Source organism: Sander lucioperca, chromosome 8 (assembly GCF_008315115.2).
Source record: "Sander lucioperca isolate FBNREF2018 chromosome 8, SLUC_FBN_1.2, whole genome shotgun sequence".
NCBI classification, from domain to species: domain Eukaryota; kingdom Metazoa; phylum Chordata; class Actinopteri; order Perciformes; family Percidae; genus Sander; species Sander lucioperca.
The window spans coordinates 9,035,292-9,056,597 of record NC_050180.1 but is presented as its reverse complement, the minus strand read 5'-3'; the positions used below and the strand labels follow the sequence as shown (position 1 = coordinate 9,056,597).

The 21,306-nt window shown below is 40.1% G+C and overlaps 1 protein-coding gene across 1 annotated transcript in view; it reads left to right on the top strand.

Moving 5' to 3' along the window:
• adarb1b (adenosine deaminase RNA specific B1b) overlaps positions 1-21,306 on the top strand; it is a 135,952-nt gene that overhangs the window by 50,695 nt on the left and 63,951 nt on the right. The window contains exon 2 of the mRNA XM_031291590.2: positions 1,353-1,429. The gene's annotated coding sequence lies outside the window, so the exon portion shown is untranslated. The remainder of the gene's footprint in view (positions 1-1,352; positions 1,430-21,306) is intronic.

Sequence of the window (21,306 nt, the reverse complement as noted above, 5' to 3'; positions counted from 1 at the left end):
TTTTTTTTTTTTTTTTTTACAACCAAGTTGCCCATATGCCCAAGCAGATACCATATGGTCTGCAACAATCACCCCACAGGGTTTTTTTATTTCAAAGGGACAAGCCAACTCTTTTCAGTGTAAACCTGCTAAAGTAAAGTATAAGGTATTGATTTAGAGAATCTTGATTTATTGGTATCGTGACGTTTTTCAGTTTGTTCTGAGTTTTTTTGAATGATAATACTGATGAGCTCTTATACTGTTACTGTTACTGGTATTCGCATAAATGTCCGACTTAGGTTCACTCCATGCTAAACCTTGCCAGTGTCACCTCCCTTTTTAGTGTTCTGTCCTCGTGCCTGTGACAGTGGATCACTATCACTAATGTGATTGGACAACGGGGCAGCATCTGCTTCATTTCCCCCACACCTCTGTGGTTGTCTTGGTCATTTACTGCCACTCTGTTCTGTTGTGGTATTGATGTGGTTGGTGCTGGTTTTAGTCAAGTTGCCCGGGGCAGGGTCAGGAGGGTGTTGGCCAGCGGTTTCTTCTGATGTAGTGGTGAGCCGTGACGTCCGACTGACTGCCTGCGGAGATTCTTGGCCTTGTTTCATTGCTGCTTTGGGTCGAATGTGCCTCAAAAAAGTCATTATGTCAGCTCCTTTTAAGAAATCACACACCCTGTGCCTGACACTGGTCAAGCCTTATTTCAGCACTACAGTTAAAAGCAGGGTGTCTGAGTATAGAGGATTTTATGCAGAATGACTCTAAACCAGACTCATATACATTAATTCACTATTTTTTGATGCCATATTCGAAGAAAGATTTTTTCAGATATATATTTAGCTATTATTTATATTTATTTTGAAGACCTTAACGTACTCCATAGACTTCATACTCTATGAACTAGTTCAGAATACAGCTGGGCAATATATCGATATTATATAGATGTCGTGATATAGATACATAGGTACACAATATGAGACTAGATATTGTTTTAGATTTTGGATATTGTAATATTGTAATATGGCATAAGTGTTGTCTTTTCCAGGTTTTAAAGGCTGCATTACAATAAAGTGATGTCATTTTCTGAACTTACCAGACTGTTGTAACTGTTCTGTTATTTGCCTTTACCCTCTTAGTTATTATATCCACATTACTGATGATTTTTTATCAAAAATCTCATTGTGTAAATATTTTGTGAAAGCACCAATAGTCAACACTACAATATCGTTGCGGTATCGATATCGAGATATTTGGTAAAAAATATTGTGATATTTGATTTTCTCCATATCGCCCAGCCCTAGTTCATAATACTTTTATATATAGAGCCACATCACACATATATTAATGATCTACTTTCTTTCTTGCAGGTGCAGTGTGCTGCCTTTGGGGATTCTAAAGGATTGGCAAATAAAACAGCTTTCCCCCTCGACTACTCAGTGGAACGGTGAGTTCAGAACTGCGGTATTTCAGGCATTTAGCTGCACTTACCTCACAGTATACAACAATGTGACGAACAAGTGCAACCGTGGGATTACTAGATGAGCAACATTGCAGACAAATCGTAACATGGATGCATTTCAGGGAGTATGATCTAAGAAGAGAAAAGTACAATAATGGAAAAAAGACAATGTGCTGAAGAGGTTTTTTAAGGGACATTGTTGCTGATATACTGTGCACACTTGACAACAGGATAACCGATAATTGAGAACAGAATCTAGTCTTGTCAACAGAGAGCCGTTGCTATCTCATATGCAAAACAAAGTCAGAATTGTGCCTAAGCTGCAGTGTGCTGACTACATGACTCTTCCAACCCTGGAGGTACTCCAGTGACAGTTGAGCCAAATGAGGAGTAAGGTTACCAATCACTCAGAAATGAAGAGGGTTCATATTAAGTATGAGACAGAGTTCATAAACAGCGGTGTAACTAATACATTCACCTGATGCCAACTGACATTCCTTTGTTGTCTGAAGACTTTGAGGAGTACAATTCATACCTCTGCTCCAGTGTGGCTATTTTTAGATTGGCTGAGATATCAGGGGATCCTGGGCTCTTCCTCCATCTCTTTTTGTCTCTCTTTGCCTGTCTCCTCCACTTACCCCCAATTCGGTTCAATCTCAAAACTAGGGCTGTCAAAATAACGTGTTAATTTCAATTAATCTGAGAAAAAATAACGCGTTAAAAAAAAATAACGCAGATTAATCCATTCCATATTGACGTTTGACCCGGAGCCGTTCTAGCCACCATTGGACTGTAAAATGAAGGAGGGAGACGAGAATGCGCTGCCTGGATCATTGATTGGAACATTTACTTGTAAAAATCTTCTTCCTGAATAAGGTTGGGTACCGAAATCTGGTGCCACTGATATTTCTGTGCTTCTCTCTGATGCTCTGAAACAGACGATACAGGCAACACAAACATCGCTGCACGTGACGCTAGTTAACACTATACTCGACAGCAGCTAACGTTAGCCTACCGCTAGCTAGTAGCTGGATTAAACACGGTTAAAATGCTGACAGCTAACGCTGAACGGTGTAAAGTTTGACTGTGTTTTACTGTAGAGGATTCAACACCGGGATGTAACAATCTGTAGCTGCCGACGTCGGAAAAACACAGACGGTGCGTTCAAGGAAACTGGTAATTTACAGCCTCGTGGTGCATTCGAAGTTGTTGTTAAATGTCCTTTTCCCATCTGGTGGTTGTTTTTGTCGTTCAACAGCAATTTACTAGTGAAATAAGTTATTGTTATAGTGATTACATTATTATTAAATCATTTAATTTTGACCATATGGCCTTAGTAATAAACAAGTTCTTTAATCTCGCCAACTGTTTAGTACCCTTCTTTTTTTTCTTTTTTTTTTTACTTTATTAAAAAGTATCGGTTCAGGCACCGTTAATTATGTATGCGATTAATTTAGATTAATTAATCACAGAGTATGTAATTAATTCAATGAAATTTTTTAATCGATTGACAGCCCTACTCAAAACCCTTGCTCTGTTGTGTATGGATGATTGATTATGGGGTATGGAAATACATGTGCATATAGTGACTCATTCTGATGACGATCTGTTTACTCATGACTGGGAGTACTACTCGGCCTGTGAACATGGTTGTATAATATTGTATCCTCTGTGGCTCTGGAGGAGCTTTCTAAAGTCTGAAAAAAAGAACCCTGATGATCCATAGGGATGTCATCATGTTTATCTTAGCTTGGGCTTGAGATTTTAACCGAACGCCAAAGTCACAAACTGTGATTGTAGAGTTCTAAAGACGTGGGTGTTTATCAGGTAGGGTGGGTATAATAATAGGCGCTATAGAGTTGTAATATGGCGTGTGTAGGATCTTGTGTTTTTTGGAGCTTGAACCAGAGACGTTTTAGAACCGAGACGCCCCAACTCGGAGTACTTTCCTGTATCTGTGTCATGTGTCATGCCACGCCTCTTTAGGAGACTAGCAGCAGGTCCTGAGTGTATCGATTCCAATGGGAGAAGTGAACGTGGACACAGATTATGACCAATTCTTTCGCCACATAGTCACCAAGGTAAATAAGCGACCCATTTTTCACAAGCCTACATATTTCCAGAACATTCTGACACTAAAACAGCATTTTTCAGGGGGACAAATTACAGAGAAAATTGCCTTAGTTTTAGACCTCTTTCTGTCAGGACAAACTCTTGTGAGATCTGGCAACATGGATAAGATAACATCAGCTAACGTTAGCAAACTTTGTGACAAACAAATTTTTGTAATGCTGATTGTGGCTTTTAGCTGCGTAAATATCTAATGTTTGTAAAAGAAAATAGAAATAAATTATGCAAATATAACTTTTCATCCATCCACACAACGTTCACTACTCTTACAAACGAGGCCACGGCCATTTAGGAGACAGGAAGTGTATACAGTGTATAAGTGTCCTTAGTTATAGAGAATCTTTGCTCAAGCTAGGCACCAAAAGTCAGAATGTCTTGTCCTAGAGCTGAGCGATATGGAAAAAAATCAAATATCACAATATTTTTGACCAAATACATTGATGACGATATTGCGCAGATGTTGTAGGGTTGACTATTGGTGCTTTCACAAAATATTAACACAATTAAAGTTTTGATAAATCATCACCACTAATGTGGCTACACTGACTAAGTGTGTTAAGGCAAATAATAAAACAGCCAGTAAATCTGGTAAGTTCAGAAAGTGACATCACTTTACTGTAATGCAGCCTTTAAAACCAGGAAAAGACACCACTTTGTTATATCACGATATTACGATATCCTAAATTGAACACGATATCTAGCCTCATATATTGATGTTGATAAAATATTTATATATTGCCCAGCCCTAGCTCTCTTCTGCATCACCTTTGGCTATTCTTTTTTTATTCTGTCTCTCGCAAGCCCCTCAACTTTAAGAAAGTGCAATACTAAATCCCTCGCGTACCCCTTTGGCTGAGTCTTTAACATTTTAATGGAGCAGTTATTGTTCATGGAGAGCCAGGGACAGCTCAGACACCTGTGGTGTTATTGACAAGAGGAGACATTTATCACCCTGCTCGCAGTCCTCTTAAATAGTCTCCATTTTCCTGCTGGGTGCTCGGGGGAAGGAACTGTCAGGTAGAGAAGGAGCGCCGCCTTGAGATGATTCTGATCACCGTAGGTTGCTGCATGGGGGCTGTGCTCAGTGGCGCTCAGGTGATGGCACCATGCCGTCCTTGTTAGGACTTTTCTTTGTTTTTTTTTTTATTTCTCCCAGGGTAAAGGTAGAGAAAAAGTATAAAAAAAAGGCATAGAACAGTGTTCAGTTCAGTGGTCAGCTCAGCCTGTCTTCCTCATCCGCCACTCCTGTAGAAAGCCGACATCCTTAAACCACAGACAGCATGACAGCATTAGCTTCTGTATCAGCCCCACACACACACACACACACACACACACACACCACGTATGTTGCATTTGGCGATGTAACCCCACATTTGTTTGCTTACATCATCAAACTGCAAAACAGCCCTTCGCATGGAGACATGCGAGCCAATCCTGCTGCTAATTTCCATTAGGGCCTAATTGTTATGCTGACTTTTTAGCCAATGTCCTGTTCTCTGTGTGCGCTGACATTTGTGTGTGTTTAAGGCAGCGGCATTCATGTGGCCTGTGTGGTTCGAAACACACCGCACATGGCATCTTGCCCTCCTGCGTCCACCTCGCTTCCATTATTGTAATGAATATTTAGTGCAGTGTTGGCGAGACAGCCAGCGCTCATCCAGCCACAGTGTGCTGTGTTGCTGCTGGGTAGTAGAGTGAGACGGACACTGGACAAACTTGTGGCACTCCAGTGGTATATTTTTATAAATGTATTAAGACGAGGCAGATTTTTTTGGTTGGACAGGATTTTTGCAAAAACAGCTGGGGAAATCTGGAGAGGAAAACTGAGAAGCGGCCAATCCCTCAACAGTTTCTGTGGTACTTTTGAGCATTTAGAGCATCCACTTCATAAATCCACTGTAAAAACAGCTTTTGGTAATGTACGCAGCCCTGAGTACACTTTGCTTGGTGTCATTGTTGCAGGTTACATTGATGACTGTGATACGCTAGTGTCAGGTCCTCACTGAGTGATGGAAGATGAGAGCCGTGTACAATAATAACACACCTTATTTGATCTTTTTTTTTTCTTTTCTTCTTCTTGTTGCTGCTACGAAGGCGGCGGCCTCAGATGATTTAATCTTTCTACCACCAGGAACTAGGCCAGTAATATTTCATCGTGTCATGAGCCAGAGTTTTTTTGTGTGCTTCTAAGCAGTGCACCAATGAAATGCGAACTGCTGGAAAGGTGACCTTAGTCCCACAGCTAGGATTTATAATTCGGGATTGTGTGTTGAGGTGTCATGTATAAAGCTGAGAGATGGGCTGCTACTGTGTGTCGCTGGACAAGTCTGAATTGAGATCTGAGTTTATCTTTACTTTTTCCCCTGTCTGAAGACACACACATTGGCACACACACACACACACACACACACACACACACACACACACACACACACACACACACACACACACACACACACACACACACACACACTGTGTTTACTGTATGTTTAGCTCCACATATTATGAACCTATTACCACGGTGTTTTGCTCAATCAGCAGCAACCAGGGCCATTGCTAAAATGTTAGGCAAGTTGTTAGCTAATGTTGTTTCAGTCTCTCACTTTAGTCCAAGCATTTCAAGCTGGGGCATTTTAAAATACTGCACCAGAGAACATTTTAGCTTATATACTGTATTTAATGCCTAGGCTAACCCCTCTGTCACGTAATATGGAGGTTCTGTTGACATTTTGATAGCAAACCTGCTGGACTGACCCACATTAGTGAAAGACCATTAAAACTGCCCCCCACATTGCTTGGGATTCTATTACTGAAGCATTTATTGGGCTCCAGCCTTCTAAAATGATTAAAAGATTTTAATAATGTTCAGTAGCAAATTATATTGCCCTCCGTAATCCTTTTTTTTTTAATATTTGACATTTAATGAGTACCTGCAAATAATGTCCCACAACAGTGGTATTTAAAGTTGAACACTATGGGTCTCACCTCAGACAACCTGTACTTTTTGGCCACCACACTGGCACCATTCAAAGTATGCTGAATTAGCTATTAGCATTGTACCCATGGACGGACAACTATCACTGGGACGTGATAATTCTCAAACAAGTTCTAGAGTTCTAAGGATAATGGCATCCTTGGAAAGTGTAAGTCACCTTGAACCTAAGAATATGTGTACCATGCTTGCATGTTCAGATTTGAATGAGTTACGAATTGGAGGAAGCGTGCGCTACAGGTTTTAAAGAACCTTATTTCCTTCATGAGCTGTGTGTACGACAATAATTAACTTCCTGTTATTTCCACCACACCGGCAAACAATATCTTTGCCTCATGTCTCTCCCTTCACAACCCCCTTGCAACTCTTCTTCCCCGCTCATAGTTTGAAAATCTCTGTCCCACACCAGGGGCTCTGACCCCTCCAGCATTGATCAGATGTAACAGATGGTCATGTGTTTTATAGGTTCCCAAATTACAAACAGAAAGCAAGCGTGGTCTCCATTGTTCAGTTAGGATATAAAGTTGATTGAATTTCCCCAGGAGTCCAAAAGCGGGAGATGTTTTCCCACTTTGGGCTTGAAGCCCTCACTCAGAGCAGCTGGTGAGGTGTGCCTTGGTCGATGAAGCTGATATGTGATCACCAAAAATCAAGGTGAATCAAATGTGAAGCAAAGCTACAATGGCATTAGTTTTATTGGTAGAAAAGAGACGTAATTGCCTTATTTCGGCTTCGCTTAAAGAGTTACTCCTAACGTCAATCATCTTTTCTAATATGTTCATCCTCATAAATTATTGCACTCTAATGTTGCTTTTGGAAAGCTGCTAATTTTGACTCTTTTCTGGTGAGCACGTAGTCATGTAGTCTAATGTGAATCAACGTCAGCATTATTAAATATCTTAAAATAGATGGTGTGTTATGTTTTAATAGAATTATGTTACTGTAGTTTGGCTTCTCTCTTCAGGCGCTCCAACACCATATGTTCTGTATGATCCAGAAGCCAGAGTGCTTCACAGCACTGTATCACACTGATTAGCATGTATTTATACGAGAGGAATCCACCTGCGTTCTTTCACACTTGGCACCCACACTATGCCACTATGATCTGTTTCTCACTTTCTCTCTCAGTTCTTTCCTTACCCTTGCTAGCTGCCATAGAAAAGTGCATCGTACATGTACACTGGTTTCCATCCATCCATGCCTGTGACCGGATAGGACACGAGTGGAGCCGGTATCAAAGCCCACATTTGTTTTGGAACCAGGAAGTGGAAGCGGTGACCAGATGTGAAAACAATGTAGTCATTTCGCCGTAACAGAGGCTGCTACCACTGATAAAGTAGATTTGGCCCAGCAGAGTAAGTCTGCTTACTGTCTCAGTGACATCTGTTTTACTCTGTACAAACTACAGATAGGAGTTGAGGCAGCATCTGGATCAGTATTTGAACGTCCTATTACTGCAATGGCAGGGTTGTGTTTACGTTTCTGTACTCTAACATCAGTTCTGTGTACTTTTTGGATGAATGATGACCCTAGGTGTCATTATTTGGTGCTGACGTGTGTGTATACAGTATGAGTGTGATTATACATTTGTGGCATTTTAAGTATGTCACAAGCACGGTGTCCAGCAGGGCCTGGCTGATACATCATGTCTAAGCTCCATACCAATTCCAATATTAAAGTGCCCATATTATGAAAAAAATCACTTTTTCTGGGATTTGGGGTGTTATTTTGTGTCTCTGGTGCTTCCACACGCATACCAACTTTGGAAAAAAAAAACATCCATGCTGTTTAGAGTGAGATACGGTTTCTGAATGTGTCCTGCCTTCAGTCTCCGGGTGAGCTGTTCAAAATCTGCACGGCTTTCTACGTCACTAGCCGAGACGAGGGGCCTAGGGGGGCTAACCGTTAGCATGCTAGCTCGTTCTCAATGGCAAAACACTGCTACATTTATTACTACGTTTATTATTTGCCTTTACCCACTTACTGTAAGTCATTATATCCACATGACTTATAATTATTTATCACAAATCTTATTCTGTGAAAATATTGTGAAAGCACCAATTGTCAACCCTACAATATCACAGCAATATCGATATTGAGGTATTTGGTCAAAAAGATCGTGATATTTGATTTTCTCCATATCGCCCCCGCTCTATCACAACTGCAGTAAAAGCACTTACAGCAAAAATCCAAGCAACTCTAAAGTAAGCAAAACATTTGCACGGCTAACTTGCTTACTACAGTCGTAACGCTAACATAGCACTTACAAGACCAAGACTTCTACACTGTAGGGCTGTCAATGGATATTCTAAATTTGAATATATCTTCGAAAAGTAAAAAGAAACAGAAATTCAAATATAAAAATGTATATTATAAGAAATTATAAAATTTTAAGTAAAAAGAAACGTCACTACCGCGGCACTCTGCCTCGCGCGATCGGGCCGCTGCTGCCTTAACGTTCAGCTTCCCGTCTGATTGAGCTCAGCCAGTCCGGAAGAGCGAGTGAGTGAGCGTGTTGATTGCGTTTTTATCATGCGGCTACCGTAAGTGAACAAACAACGAGGGTGACGCTAATGTACATCTTTAACTGCAGAGAGGCGGGACGGGACGGCGGTGTAATCCGCGTCCTGTCCTGCCTCCTGCACACTCCAGAGAGAGAGAGGGAGAGAGGATTAACATTGCACAAGTAGTTACGTCTCCTTTTGTATTGTTTTTGAACTCTTGTAGACCTTATGTTTTTTTAGAACGCATATTCGAACGTCATTTTGGCCAATTTTGACAGCCCTACTACACTGTGGGAATTTCACTCCAAATGCAAGTGAATATTAGAGTGTATAGATGTGACACATAATTTGGATTCACTCTTAGCAAACAGCGGTTTACACAACAGTCAGCTAGCAGCTTCTCATTTTAAGCCGGCGCTGACCGCCACTTTCACCAGTTAAAATGACAAGCGTTGCGGGCGGCAACTTGGTCTGTTGTCGGGAGTGTGTGTCGGGTGTGTTTGCTCTTTGCAAGCCATTGTCTTTAAAAAAGAAAGCATCACTCTTCAACACTGTTGTACAGCTGCGAGTGGACCTCCAGTATTTGGATCAAATAGCTTGTGAAAGGTAAGGTGGGCAGAATTTAGATATTTATATTTTAGATTTAGTTATTTCAGTGTGTGAGCTGCATATTTAATCAACATTTAGGTATATATATTCATCGGATGGGACTCTGTATCGGCAAATACCCAATATTAAAGGACTCAGATCTGGATCGGGGCCAAAGATAGTTGATCGGGGCATTACTAATTTGAGTCTTCTTTTTTTCTTTTTTTGGTGTAGACTTAAGCTGCTCTATATTGCAATAATAAACATTCACGCATATCGACTTTCGACAGAATGTGTTGAAGCCAATTAACACCAGCTTGGCAAGATGATTACAGATGTGTCTACCTCAGATCAGACCATCTGATCTGACACCCAGGTCGCACAATATTCACACACAGATGAAACCGTGCATCGCTACTTATGGAAGCACCCCAAAGGATTATCGCCAGGAGATCATTACAAGTCTAGATAAAAGACGAACTTCAGTCAGCCACACACAAACAACACAGAGAGATGTGAGCACACAGAGCTGCACGCACACACATTTGAACATAGCGCACTGAAATTCTCATATTTATTCATTGAATAATAGCAGACAGCCTCTCAACTAACACAAACCACATAACATAAGAGTGAGGAATATCATATTAGCTTTCTACTGATGAAACAGACCATTTCTGTCAGGCTCATCACAAGATCAACTGTAGTTTCCAGTCAAAAAAACAAAATTAATGAGTATATTCATTTGCAGTTAGAAGAAGAGATATTTTATTGATCCCCAGGGGGGAAATTGCATTTTTATACTCTGTTGATGTATATTACACATAGGCCTGAAATACAAACACATGCACAAACAGGACCTTAAAATTGCACTAATGGAGAGATGTCAGAGTGAGGGGGCTGCCCATTAAAGGCGCCCGAGCAATTGGGGTGTTGGTGCCTTGCTCAAGGGGACTTGAACCGGCGACCCTCCGGTTCCCAGGCCAAGTCCCTATGGACTGAGGGACCGCTGCCCTGTGTTTGTGTGTAGTGTTTGCCTTCTTCTTTTTTTTATATCAACCCTTGCATTGGTAGAGATATGTATTTAATTATATTTTCTTTTTTTTGGTCTCCGACTAGACAAGCAGCATAGATGAGAATAAAATACGTCTGAAATGCAATCTATTTCTTCATAAAACACTGGGACCTCCTGCTTCCTGTCAAAGCCAATAAAAACCTTGTAGTGGCTGTCTTCGTGTAGGTAGCCAACCATTCCTCGTAGGTCTTGTTTGATTCTAACAGTATAACGTTGTTGAATTAATAAAAAGCAATTTAGCAGCCCGAATGGCCTGCAGACAACAGAGATAGCTTTATTTACACACATGCCACACTAATCAGCCACCATACCGAGTCGAATCAGATTGTTTAAGCCTAGCAAGAGAGAAAAGGCTGTGATTTGATCTTCCTCACCTTGATCAGATTACACACTGGAATTAGTATAATTACAGCCGTCGCTGATTAATGGGCAAGCTATTATTAGCACTCTGGATATAGGGAGACTGTTTGTGTGTGTGTGTGTGTGTGTGTGTGTGTGTGTGTGTGTGTGTGTTTAACAGCAATAAAGAAGACGTAGTTGAAGTGGTTTGAAAGTGAAATCGACTCAGGCCTTAAAAATAATAATAATACTCATCTTATTATCATTAAAATCCTCAGAGAATCAGTGTGTGAACATCAGAAGAAGCAGAGTGGTATACACACCAGAGCTGGGAAACCCAGCTTCAAGACACTGAGATTTTATTATTTTATTAACTTTACTCAAATCATACACAGGGGAGTGTAATTCACATGGACACTTTGGCCTAAGCTTTCATCAGTGTGCAATAACTTCATTGCTAATCTTTTTAACCTCTCGGGCCTACCTACTGAATCAATCACCATCCATTAATATCAGCTGTGCAAAGGGATATTGCTGTCTCTGGCATAGCTCCACATGTTATACCTCAATTAAACTTCTGTATGCAATGTTTTATTTATTGAGCACATTTAATACACAAACGCAAGTCAAAGTGCTTTACAGTACATAACACAGAAGCATTCAAAGAGCAGTACTGCATTAGAACACAAATTAGAAATACACAAACAAATGAAAGGTAAGTATAATATAATATAATATATAAGTAAGATGGATAATAATGAGTGCTGGTGAGATTCAGTCGAAGGTAGAAGCATGGAGAAGTTATTGTTTATGTCACACTTATATATGACTCTTGACTTGCTGTTATGTTTTTAAGATGATAATCAACAAACCTTAACAACATAACAACATAATTATTGCGGAAAGGCTCTATGGAGCTATAGTATAGCAGGTGACAGAGCTAGGTAAATGTGTGTGTCATCTGCGTAATTACTAGAGGTGTGACGAGATTTCGTCCCCACGAGATCTCGCAAGATTAAACGTGACAAGATTTCTCGTCGAGGTAAAAAGTGTCTTGCGATATCAGTACACAAGTGCAGAGCAGCAGCCTTGAAATTAGCATAGAAGATCTCCCTCCGGTTCTCCAAAGTTGACTCCCAAGTTAACTTTTTCAGAGCGATAGCGGAAGAAAAAACTGCCTGTAAAACCCAGCGTTGGAACGTTAAATGGACTGTTTTTATATAGCGCTTCTCCTGCTGCTACCTGCTCATCAGATAAACGATTGGCAGGCGACCGCTCTACCACTGAGCCACAGCCACCCCCTACGTTAGAGAGTACCGCCGCTCTCTCTCTCTCTCTCTGTCTCGCGCAGACCACTCTCTTTCTCTGTTAAAATGAGTCGGGAAACTGACAGCAAAACCTAACTTTACTTTTAATGATATTAAACAGAGAAAATGTTCTACGTTTGTCTTATGATGGTCACAAATCAGTACTAGAGTAGCCTACTTCCTTGTTTAGTACTGCAATTATTAAAATGCAGAGGAGGAGAAAAGAGCATCTGTCTTCACAAAAATCATCTGTTGAATGTTTGATGGTAATTTATTTGTGGTTTAGAAGATAATCAATGTGAAACAATAGTAAAATCAGCTTTATTTCTCTCTGTCTACTGTACAATGACAAATTCAAGTACAACACATTTGGTCTCAACTACTGCCAGAAAACTCTTGGTTATGTTGTAACCTTGGTTCTCTGAGTGAAGAGACTCTCTCTCCACCACACATATAGAATAAGTAACGGTGTAACTGTTGGTTATACAGGAGAGAAGCCAGTCATTTGAGTTTGTGGCAAAACCTTTCAGTGCTCGATTTTCATTTTGTGACTTTCAAATGAATAAAGTACTTTTTTTCCAGTCTTATTTCTTCATTGTAGTTTTCTGTGAAATAGTGTTAAAATGTCGTCTCGATCTCGTGAACCCAATCTGGTGTCTTGTCTCCTCTCGTGAACTGGGTGTCTCGCCACACCCCTAGTAATTACAGTTGATGATTTAAAAAATTCCTCCCATAGAAGCAATACTTTTATAATAGATACTTCATACAAACATTATCAACCACATTATAAAAGCAGCCACATGTTACACTGTTACACAGATTATATAGCAGAAATAAGAGTGCCCTTAAATATCTTTAGCATGCTGCAGTAAAACAAAAGTACACTAGAGGAATTTGACTTGTGTACTAAAAAACCCCAATATATTCTGTCTTTGTCAATTTGTCGTACAAAAAAGTTTAGTGGAGAGAGCATTTACTGTTTGAGGTATGTAGGTACTAACTCAGATGTACGTGAAGGGATAGGGTTTTACACACATGGTTAAACATGAGTGTATTTCACTGCATGTACAAGTACAGATTTCTCACCCCGCACTCTTCCTTTAATATTTCACTGTTTTCCAAATGTCTACAAATTGTTGGTAGTTGGATGGATTCGGACTTGTCAGTTGAGTTTGACGAAAAGCTCATTCGTATAGCAGTTTGTGGATGAATGGTTCTCAGATGGGAATGGAAATGTGTTTCCATTGCTGCTTGCCACCGTCTGCATGCAAGTCTTACACACAGTGTTATCAAGATTTGGTGGCTGTCACTTGTCATTTGCTACGAACCTACTTTGCTGCCAAATGGCATCAGTTGCATTCTCCCGAGTGTCCAATTTGTTTGCATCTTTTTATCCATCTCTAACCCGAAGAGGAGCGTCCATATGATGGTAAGGGCAATTACAATTCCCTGCTCATGCAGGTACAGTACAAAGCCACATGGCTTACCTCCCACGAACCCCTGGAATATAAATTCTGTCCTAATTGAGCATGAAAAATTTTGCAGCCATGGATGATGACATATTCTGAGATTTCCACTTACATTTAAATGAATCACTGAGGGAGCAGGCGATACATACAAGATGGATAGCATGGAGCTGTTCTCAGAGCAGCAGTAGAAGGGGAGAAAGGAAGCGACAAGAGATTCAACTGCAGGATTTCAAATATTAATAGAGATGGAGTGTATATCAGACATTGTGCATGCATGAGCTATTTGTGTGCACTCCAGGTTTTCAACAAGCTAAGCACCCCCTACCTCCACACAGCAAACTTCTTAGTCAGTGACCAAGTGTAGCCAAGCAGAATGGGGGAGCAGGTTAAATGGACAGGATGTCTTAAATAGATTCCGTAGATGCTACAGCGACCTCGGTGGCAGGGCTTATAGTGCCAAACCCTACCTTATCTCAACTTCTTTGTCACGGGCCCACAAGAGCTGTGACGTATCATATCCTTTCTGTTTCTCAAAAAGTCCTAAATATAACATGATCTGCAGGTTATGTTCTTTATTATAGCTTGGCGTGTGAAATAAAAGATAATTTTCAAGCTAGTTATCGAGTATACTACTAATTATTCCATCGATTAATCGTGTAATCGGATAAGAAATACTTTTGCTTTATTGAAGAGCAGTAGTAACTATTCAAAAGAGTGGTTTCCTTCTCATAAAAAACAACATATTTATTGCTTAAATTGCATACAATATCTGTCAAAAAACTGAACCCATTTAGTGCATTCAAGTGCCATATTACATTCTGTTTTTTAAAGAAAACATCTGAAATGCAAAAGCAACCTCAAACTAAGGCATACGTTGAAATACAAAAAATACACTTAAAAGTAAATACAAACTAATAACAAAACATCTCATCTTAGCACTCCATTGACTAACTCCTTACTTTGTCTTTTATTCAACACATTACTATTAGGTGCAGTATGTTTTGGATAATGTCGCACGTTTAACCTCTTAATACTAATGCATAATCTGCTCCATAGAATTTGCCTGTGACAATTATGGGATAATGGTAAATGGTACAACGTAGTGGAAAAAGTAACAAGAAGAATCATAGAGTCACAAACTGACTTCAGTAGCACGTCAAAATTTGTCTTACATTTCTAACATACATTAGTTAACATTAGCCACCATAGGCTACTGGTCATACCAGACCAAAAGTGATGCTCTAACTGCAAAAACCCCTGAGTGTTAATAATGTTAGTAAGATTTTTTTTTTTTTTTTTTGTGTTTTTTTCTCACTTTAAGTCAAACTTCGCTAATATCTAGCGTGTTATGCTTGTGCTCAGTGTTGTTGTTGTTAGCTTTTTATGTGGAGCTTTTAGTTTTTAAAAATGAATTTAATAACAAACAAACAAACATGAAAACACATTTTTTTTTTCAGATTTAGCCAACTTCCATTTAGATTGGCAGGGAAAACCCCAGCCTAACACCGTGGCAGATCACTCTCACGCATACAGTAGGTGATGTTAAAACACACAGTGCCTCAAACGATATGATTCACCGTCCCCCACTGTCATTGTCTCCCTGTTTCTCTCACACTACCTACTGCAGTACTGCTAGTGTTTAGGAGAATTTCCAATGCAATTTATTTGTTGCGGAGGATATTTAACTGTTGAACATGCAGCAAAACTGCCCAGTTTTTTTTTTTTTTTTTTTTTTTTAAATTGTATAGTTGAGATGGCTAAATATTTCTGGGGCTTAGTGAGCCAGTTCTTATTGCCAAAAACCCTAAAGGCCAAAATACTACGCCGCCGTACAGTGCTTGTCAAAACAAAATAACCCCCACACCGCTAGGGGCACACTTCACACCACCAACATTTCCAACCTCTAGGGCTAGGGCTGGGCGATATGGACAAAATCAAATATCATGATATTTTTGACCAAATACCTCGATATCGATACCGCAACGATATTGTTGTGTTGACTATTGGTGCTTTAACAAAATATTTACACAATGAGATTTTTGATAAATAATCATCAGTAATGTGGATATAATGACTAAGTGGGTAAAGGCAAATACTAGAACAGTTACAACAGTCTGGTAAGTTCAGAAAATGACATCACTTTACTGTAATGCAGCCTTTAAAACCAGGAAAAGACACTTATGCCATATCACGATATTACGATATCCAAAATCTAAGATGATATCTAGTCTCATATCACGATATCGATATAATTGATACATTGCCCAGCTCTATCCCGGGCCATCCGACCCACAGTTCCATCATTATGAAGACAATGGCATATCCCATGCTGTGTGGTCTTCTGTTGATGCACTGCAGCGCAGCGGCAGTGTTCAACTTGAGTGTGACACTTTTGAAATAGATTATATTTTATTTTTTTGAGAAGGAAGAAAACAAAGAAACATGGATCAAATTGGACAAAAGAAATACATTTGCTTCACCTAACGTCCTAAGGTAATGACTTTTAATCTGTCCTTTGGTCACTTTATTCACACCTTGGCAGTCTATATCTACGACGTTTCATTTACGGGATAGTTCCGGTGCCGGATGTCCCTCACCTTCCGCTTTCTTTGTGTCGGCATTCTAAACTCCGGTCGATTCAGGAAACATTCTCCGAGCTAGAGCTGACAATCAAATTTATCTTTTTAATTCCAGAGCTTGCCTTTCTACGTGCACATCTTCCACCAAAACAAGTTACTTCCAGGGGGTTATTTTGCAGCGGCACCAAGGCTCCGTCCGGCGCTTTGCACCACACAAGACAATTGTGATTGGTTTGAAGAAATGCCAATAAACCAGAGCACGTTTTTCTCCCATCCCAGAATGTTGTGGGGACTAGCCAGACTCTCCTCCGCAGCGCTGTGGAGGAAGGTCTTGCAATGCTAAACTTACACCTTGGAGAAATGCTGAAAATAAAGAAACATTGCCTAAAGTTAATAATATAAAAATGCACCATTAGGCTTGTAATGTAGTATACTGTACATGGTGTCCCTTGAGTAGTGTTTGTAACTTTAAAAAAGTAAGAACAATCAGTCTGTGACTGAAGCACAATCAAAGTGAATGCTCAGATAACAACAAGCGCAGAAAACCTTTTCAAAGTTCTCCACATCCATCTGGAATTATTTCCAAAGATGATTCAGTTGTTTCAGTAGTCTATAAAGGGAGAGTTCAAAGTGTATTCCCCCCCCTGCATGGCATGAGTTCGCATTTTCAGAAATGATATAAGTACGGAAATAAGCAGAACAGCTATGTCAAATACTGACATACTGCTACACACATGCACACGCATATTTCCAAACGTTCCAGCTGGTTGGCTGGCGCTGCAGTCAGAGCCATACTCCTTGGACAAGACGGTTGCCAATATGTCAAGTTTAACAGCCAAGTTCATTATTTTCAGATTAATGTGGATCGCAGAAAGAGTAGGTGAGCTCGGTTGTAATTGGTTCAACAGCTTTCACAATCCGCTAACTTGAATTAAAGCAAGGGCCTTCAACGTTTCTTTTTAAGCCAAGGACCCCTTAACTTGGAGAGAGACGGAGCAGGGACCCCCTACTACAGACATTGTATAAAATGAAGTTGCATATTAAACTACAATAACGTGTAGGGCAGCCTAAAGCCTTTACACATACCTTTTTTTGCACAGAATACTAAGCTATTAAAATAATAATTGTTGGCATGATTTTATAAGTCATCCTTTAATGTTAAACATACCTGTGGCACAGTGAATCTTTAGGATTAACTGTATCTGTGTGTGGCTACCTTAGTGACTACCTTACCTATATGCCAATAAGCCTATCATCAGTGGGATTTATATTTGCTAATAATATGTTGGATTCATGTCAAGACATTTAAATTTATGAAAAAAACTTTCAAAATTTAACAATAATGTGGTGCCCCCCCTGCACTGACTCTGAGGACCCCCTGTTGAAGATCTCTGAATTAAAGCATCCCATGTACACAGATATATTGTGTTCTTCCTTACAATGACCAGTGGTGTTGCGATGACAAAAGATATGCACTTAGGCGTCGACATTGCAGCACACGCACGCACAACACGGCAGCGCTTTGATGGTGTGACCATGTTGGTGTTTAACTTCATGCTGTTCGCCCATTCTGCCATAGCGAGGTTTTCTCCAAGCCTGTGAAGTTCGCTGATAAAATTAGCACAGCATATTAGCACTGATGAGTCACTCATTATCAGCTTGGTGTATGTTGGCAGGAGGTGGTTTGTTGTGGGCTGCTTTGCTTATTCGGGTCTTCTATTTACAGGAAAGCAAATGCTGTAAACAAAGAAAATAATCGTGTGAGATTTCAGTTTGTTGTCGTGATGAACAGAAGCTGTGCGGTCATGATTCTTTTTCACAGCTTTCTACATCAAGTTTGCTGCATTTGTCAGAGTGCTGTAAAGCAAAATCAGGACACTGATTGAAAAATGTTGGGGTTTTCTTTTGGACAAACACGACAATTGTTTTTCAGCTGCTGCTATCTTTTTGGTGAAGCTAATTTGCAATTTATATAGGATATGATACAGCTGAGTAGCTCTGAATCAAGCAAATAGAGCCAGCTTTACTGTTCTGGTTTCCTATAGTGTTTTGTACTGTGTCCATGGGGAGAGGAGTGTCATTCTGGAGGTGTTGTTGCATTAAGGTTTGGACAGCAGCACTTTAGAGGCATGCTGCATCGCTGAGTGTCACTGAAATAGAGCCAAACACAGTGGGACGACTACTTTCTTTCTCAAAGCGGCTCTGCTTACTTTGCTGGCTGCGGTTATCCTTAATTGAAAGTGCCTCCTGCAGTTTATTTCTTCATGTCGCTCCACACTTGCAATGCGCGCATCAGGAAAATGTTTGGGGGGTTTTAACAGAGCATCATGGAGCCGTTTTTAGAGCCCGATGGGTTACAATAAACAAAGAATCAAAGTGAGTCAGGCTTTGTGTAGCTGTTACAGAACAGTTCATTTAAAAATCAGCTCTGATATTTATATAGCAGATTATAGGGGTGGAAAAAATATGTATGTGTCGTGATTTGTTATGCAACCATTTTTTTAAATGGATTCTTTTCCCTAGAATCAATATTTTTTTATTTATTTTCTTACTAATGATTCACCTAAATATTTTCTGTTTATACTGTACCGCCGACGTTTTTTTTGACCGAAAGCAGAAAATACATGTTATGTACTTACTAACGTGATGTGTGTTCTTCTTAGAAAACAATTCATTTTTAGAAATGTCTAATAAATTGTCTCTAGAAGTGTATTATTCAACTTTTGTTTTTGTTTAAGATGAAAAAGAAAATCGCAGTACTTCTAGAATTGCAATAAATGAAAATTGCAAAACAAATTGCATTGGCTGAATCACTTTTCCAGATGTCAATGCCAGGATCAAACTGTCCTTCAGAGGAAACACCTGAAGTATTGAAGAACATTTTATTTTCTTAAAGCTTTAGTGCGTAACTTGATATTAATGAACGTCCGTTACATTCAAGCCATTGCCAAATGAGTTGCTACAAAGCTAATTAAGACTATCAGCTCCACACAACTCTCTCTGTATGTCTCAGTATAACTATGTTCAGAAGATTGTGTCGTTCGGCGACTTTACCGCGCAGAAACTCGAGTGAAGATAATGACCTCTTCTGAAGAGTCCATGTATTTTTAACCATCCGTGTCCTCCTTGGCTACTAGCAACTGCGTGGAGGAAGGGGTGTGCGCAGTCACGGAAAGCTTGTATCATGTGCACGCGCCGACAGTTTTGTTGTCATTACTTAGAATTGCTCATGGGGAGACAGAAACTACGCACTATAGCTTTAACTCACTTTCTTTTGAACATTTTATCTGTTTTTATTTTATATTAACCGATTGGCAGTGCATGGCTACTTTCCCTTGCCACCATACTTTCTTGGCTCACTTTAAAACATATGTGCTGTACTGCACTACATGTCGTGATGTAGTTGAATGCCAAGCCATTTGTGACTGCTCAGTCGATACATGAAAAATTGATGTGATAGAATGACAAATGGCCTCTTCTTGAGTGTGCATGCAGGAAAAGGACAGAAATTGCTGGCATGTGTTAGTGCACTTCAAAGCAGTCAGATGACATTATGTACCATTGGGTGACTGTTGACGGAAACACGATCATAATACATATATAACGGCGGAGATGATCTTCTGTCTTTGACTTTACAAACCCCTCACTGGGAAGTTTCTTTTGTGGACAAAGTGCATTACTCCTTTGTTTCCGTGGAGAGAATCATCTTTCTTGTCCCTGCCAAACACTGGATGTAACTGCACCTTCCCCCCCTGCCCCCATTTTTGTACCTCCCCCAGGCCAGTGCTGGTGGTTTTTTTTTGTCTGTGCATAGTTCCATGTGATATGGAGTGAACATCATTACCTTAGTGTCTCTTTGGGTGAAAGAGGAATTCATCGAGAGAAGCTGAAATACAAGTTGGTATCAACGACCTGTAGTAAGCCATTTCCAATATGCAGGGTCACACGCAATCAGCCAACGCAGAATTTTCCGCAGATTTAAAAATAAAAAAATCTAAATTATACTCAGAAGCAGAAAAATAGTCCGCTGAATTCTGCAGATTTTCATTCTGGATCACCGTTGAAAACTGTAAAAAAAAAAAAAGAAATATGCATATTCCGTTTGGGCCTGTCAATCGAGGCTAAAGCTACGCTATGGATGGGTGCCGTCAAAGCCCTGGGTGAGCACAACAACAAAAAACAGCCTCTGTGACCCATGACCTCATTGGCTGTTCATGTCAAAAATCAGTCTGTTTGCATCTGTCCCTGCCCACCTTGTAGATGTTAGTTTGTCCCATTATGTCATTTCAACTCTGCTATGCTCTCCTCTCTCTCTCTCTCACTCACTATTGTAATTACAAGCACCATTTGTGTGTGATGATATCAACAGTGTATCACGCCCACTCTTCATTTATGCTCCAAATCATACCTTGTTCATTTTAGCATTTTAAGTACACATTGTTTTTGTATTTCTCTTTCCCTCTGTGTCTATTTCTCTGCTGTGTTATGTGTCGTAATTTGCAGTGTGTGTGACCCATTCCCATGTTAGGAAACTAGTTATATAAGCATGGCCTCGAGCATTTTACCACACAAGTGCCAGCCTGTGCCCCACACAGTGTACAGTGTGTACACTCAGTGCGACCTCTGTGTCAGTTTCCATTCAGAATTTGGGATTTAGAATAGAAGTTAAGGAGTGAGTGCACACCAAATGCAAAAAAACAGTGAACGCACGAGTGAATAACAACAAAGCTTTTTGCCTCAGTAAAGGTGAATCTGACCATCGCGCAGACATGTGACCCAGAAGTCAAAAGCTAGCTAAAAAAGAAATGTGTCTCATGTGTGTCAGGAGAGAACAGAACATTGTCACTCAAGTCCACTCAAGTTCAATGACAGCACATTT